Consider the following 5,150-nt stretch of genomic DNA (forward strand, 5'->3'; position numbering starts at 1 on the left):
TTTTCACTTCTTTTAAGCAGAGCTTGCAATTTTTTCTGTTCCTACATACTTTGGGAACTGTCTAAAACGGATCCATGTTTTGTCCCCATTTTAAACAGGACCCATTACCAGAGCTTCTGATATTAGATGTTTACAAAACATAACCTTGTGTTTATTTTCCAACAAATAAGTTTTGGGTTTGTTTTTTTTAGAATGCTAAAAATTGTTTATTGGTGTTTTTTGCATTGTGAGTACATTTATTGGATAATTTTCCCTGTTATTTCAAAATACTCTGCTTACAATGTTTTTTATATGGGATGTTTTCTGCTCCTCCATGTCCAGGGTGCTTGGGGCCCTGTGCTCAGTTGCTCTGATGCTCCCCCTCCATCTTCCTCTCAGCTGCTTGGGCCCCCACTGTGCATTTCTGGTGCTCTGACACTCCCCCCACAAGAGCAGCCAGGAAAGGAGTACGGGAAACACACAAGCATAGCACTATCAGTAGCAGCAACCTCAAATCATTGGAAGAGCAGCTGACAGTAAAAAGGTCTAGAAAAGGAGTAGCAAGGAGGCACTGAAGAAGTGAGATTGTGGTGTTTTTCAGTTAAAAACTAAGGGCTGGATTTTCTTTCTTCGCACGCCTTCCTGAATCGCGCGGTAACAGGGAGCAGGCCTGCGAAAGCCGGCAGCGATCGCACCACCGCGGTGTTATCCCTACCGGCTTTCGCACCAAATAGCGCCATTGTAAAAGGTGGTGCTATTGGGCACACTACTGGCAGCGATAAGGGGTCTCACCTTATCGCCGCCAGAGAAGTTTCCGCAGCATCCACCCCGACGACGCCTCGACTCTTCCTCTTCCGGTGCCCATGCCGCCCCGACTCCGCCCTGACCTAGTTATCGCACGCGAAAAGTCCCCTTTCACGTGCGATAGGGTTAGAAAATAACCCCCTAAATTGGCAATTTTCATGTCAGTAGGATGGATTATCTGTTTAAACCAAGACTCAGAAGTTCTACCAATTATAGACAAAGCTTCTGCCGTCATCCAGAGGATAACTGACTGCCTTTGCTAAAGTGATAGTGCTTTAGGACGGGATCCTCAAGAGCCACACTCCAATCTAGATTGCCAAAGTGAATATGCAAGACATCGATTTGCAGGCACTGCCTCCATTGTATATTCACTTGTAGACATCTGGCCCTCCAGGACTGAGTCTGGGGACCACTAATTTAAGTATCTGCATGGTTTCAGGGCATTCTTGAAACTTTCAGCAGCACATAAGACAATCGGGCATATCTTATTAACTATCGCAGTACTCCTCAGGTTTGCAGATCGTTGCCTTTTTCAGCAGGCCCCTAGTCATCTCATTTCCGGGATGTGAACGCTTTCTTTTTTTTTTTTTTTAATCCAAAATTTTTATTATATCTATATGAGCAATACAAATTGATCACCACCACCCATTCCCATCTTCAATCATTGACTGAAAATGCAGAGATACAAAATATTTTTGGTTGATGAGTAGACAATACTTAATGACCAACAATCCAGAAAAACCATATAAAAAAATCCCCTCCCTCCCTCCTGTCCTACAAATACATTGGGTTCAAGGAAAACACAAAATCAAGTATGATATCACAGCCGCCATAGACAATCACGAGGACACAAAGTAAAATGTCTTGATAAATTAACTAAGGATAGCGCGATTTAAATATAAGGCATACATAAATACATATGTGACTGGTCATAAGCTGAGAAGGATTAAACAAAGAATCTAGATAATAAGTGGCAAGAATCAATGAATATAGAAGGGTCTCAGTTGAAGTAAATATTGTTAGGGTTAGATTTCCAGGTTGAATAACCCCCCCCATATCGATTCATATTTCTGTTTTCTATGATTCTTAATGGCTGTTAACTTGCAAACACTTCTAAAAGTTGCACTACAACTGTGATGCTTGGGGCATTCGGTCGCTTCCAACAAAATGCAATTTCACAACGTGCAACCAACCCAAGTACATTTGTTGCATTAATAACTGAGTGGTTTTAATGTAACTTTCATTAGGAATATTTAAGAGCACTTGTCTCAGGTCCAGTATCACTGATTCTTTTGTAATGTCAGTGATCAGTAAGGCAATGACCTTCTAGAAAATATTACCCCATGTTTCTACCACATGTGAAAAAGTTACCCTCTACTTTCTATACTAATACTGGTTTCAAATAATCATTTTGTTCCAGTGCCCTCTTTTCATGTGCCTGATATTGGGTTACACCTCTTCCTGCTTAGTGCACCATGATGTCACTAATTGTAACCAACTTCATGTGTAATATTTCGGAAACTAAATGGAACAGTGTGTCAGTAGCTCCCAAACCAGTCCTCGGGGGCCTTCAGCTGGTCTTTTTCTTTCCTCATAATGAATATGCATCAAATATATTTGCACGGGCTCCACTGCATGCAAATTTCTGTCAGGCATATTCCCTCTGGATATCTGGAAAAGTCCCAGATTTTGAACCCCTGCTCCCTATCATTCTCTAACTTTGGAGGCAAGTTAGATAACAGGAGGTCAACAAATGCATGAGAAACCTAAGCTGGTAAGGATTTCATTTTTTTTTTTACTTTGAAGTTTGTGAGCTCTCACATTTAAATACTTTACCATTTTGGATCATTCCATAGAACTCCACTTTTATTATGATGGATTATGATAAAGGAATTAGCTAATCCAATGTTCTTCTTTAGGTAGAAGGGTCTTGTGCACAAAGATACGACATAAAAAAGGACAACAGATTTCTCCCTCCCCCCAGCAAGATAACAAAACAATGCTGGGGGATATTTTCATTCTTTTTCTCAACAATCTATGAAGTTCAGATGATCCTGAGAACTGTTTACTCTTACGTGCATGACCTCACTGATGTTTTTCAATATCTGAAATATCAAACTTTTGTTTGTCTCTCTCACATACAAAAGAAAGATATATGATCACTCTCAACTGTAAGAGTTTCTCACATTCAGTCAAACCCCATTACCCAGCACCAACCAACCAGAAAGCTAAACTATGGCACGCAGCAGTGTTTTTTACTGCATGACTGCCTCAAGGTGGGGACTCCTATGGGGCAGTAAGCAAGCATGCACGTTCCTTTACGACCCTGCAACAGCACCCTGAGCGCTGGGGAAGGAAGATTGCTGGGACTGCTGCCAAGAAGGTTTAAACAGACAGCATGGGGGAGTGGGAGGAAGAACACGCTCACATAACCAGCCTATTTGATTAACTAGTATGGACTATTCTTCATGCCTGCCAGATAATGGGACTGTTACTGCAGTTATTAAAAAAAAAAAAAAAAGTAATCAGAAGAAATGTTCCTTCTAGGGTGTGGATCTCCACACACTGCAAACTCAGGAAGTAGATTCTGCAGCATCCTGCTGTTACCACGCACCAATCCTTGAGTGCCACAAACAGGCCAGGTTTTCTGGATATCCACAATGAATATGCATGAGATACATTTACATACAATGGAGGCAGTGCATGCAGATCTTTCTCATGCATATTCACACAATAAAGCTCTGGAATTTGTTGCCAGGGGATGTGGTTAGTGCAGTTAGTGTAGCTGGGTTCAAAAAAGGTTTGGATATGTTCTTGGAGGAGAAGTCCATTACCTTCTATTAATCAAGTTTACTTAGGGAATAGCCACCACTGCTATTAATTGCATCAGTAGATTGGGTTCTTCTTAGTGTTTGGGTAATTGCCAGGTTCTTGTGGCCTGGTTTTGGCCTCTGTTGGAAACAGGATGTTGGTCTTGATGGACCCTTGGTCTGACCCAGCATGGCAATTTCTTATGTTCTTATATCCTTAAACCTGGCCTGTTTGTGGCACTCGAGGACTGGAGTTCGCCATCACTACGGGTCTAGGATGACGTTCTACTGCTGCTGAACTATCTCTACCCTCTATGCTAGCACCACAAGCATTTTCAAACTTGCAGGCCAGCACTTCCTGACAGCTAATCTTGTGCGTGATTCAGAGTGCTTGGCACCAGCAGGACATGTGCCTGTCACTCAGGTTAGCCATGCAGTGGAAACCACCACACCGAGCTCTATCAGAATCACTGCATCGAGCAGCAGCGGTGCAGATGCTGATGTAGTGTGTCAAAGCTTAAACTCCATGTGCAAACACGCTGTGTATAGAGGGCACTGGTGCGCCATGTGCCAATAGTGCCAGAGCAGCGTGTGTCAACAGATTTGTATTTCTTCAGTGCAGATGGATCTGGTGGGTCTACGAGCTTGCAACGTAATGCCTTTATGTTGCTCCATGGTGAGATCGCACCTTGAATACTGGGTGCAATTCTGGTCACCACATCTCAAAAAGGATATAGCTGCACTGGAGAAAGTGCAGAGAAGGGCAACCAAAATGATAAGGGGCATGGAACAGCTGCCCTATGAGGAAATGCTAAGGAAGTTAGGGCTATTCATTTTGGAGAAGAGATGACTGAGGGGGGATATGACAGAAGTCTACAAAATCATGAAAGGACTTGAACAAATTAATGTAAATCGGTTATTTACTTTCTCAGATAATAGAAGGACCACGGGGCATTCCATGAAGTTAGAAAGTAGCTCATATAAAACAAATCAAAGAAAATTATTTTTCACTCAGAGCATAGTTAAGCTCTGAATTCATTGCCAGATGATGTGGTTACAGCAGTTAGTGTAATTGGGTTTAAAAAAGGTTTGGATAAGTTCCTAGAGAAATAATCCATAAACAGCTGTTACGGGAATTAATAAGCAAGAGTAGCTTCTGATTTATTTAATGTTTGGGTACTTTCCAAGTTCTTATGGCCTGGATTGGCCACTGACCCAGTATGGCATATCTTATGTTCTAATGCTCACAATAGCTACTCCCCCCCTGAAAAAAATTAAGCGGGAACATTGACCAGAAGTATCAGCAATGGCAGGTATTACTCTAGGTTTCGCAGTCCTTCTCGCGCAAAACATCTGTATCTGAAAAAAGTCTTTGATGAGCGATTTTGAATCAATGACATTATAAGCAGAAATTTAGTAAAGATGTGAGACTGATCCAAGAAACTAGACCAATGAGCTTGACATCTGTGCTGTGTAAAACTGTGCCAGATATTGTTAACAAAATTGCTAGTCATATGGATAAATATGGCTTAATGAGGAAGAGCTGCATGGATTTAG

This window comes from Rhinatrema bivittatum, chromosome 6 (assembly GCF_901001135.1).
Source record: "Rhinatrema bivittatum chromosome 6, aRhiBiv1.1, whole genome shotgun sequence".
NCBI classification, from domain to species: Eukaryota; Metazoa; Chordata; class Amphibia; order Gymnophiona; family Rhinatrematidae; genus Rhinatrema; species Rhinatrema bivittatum.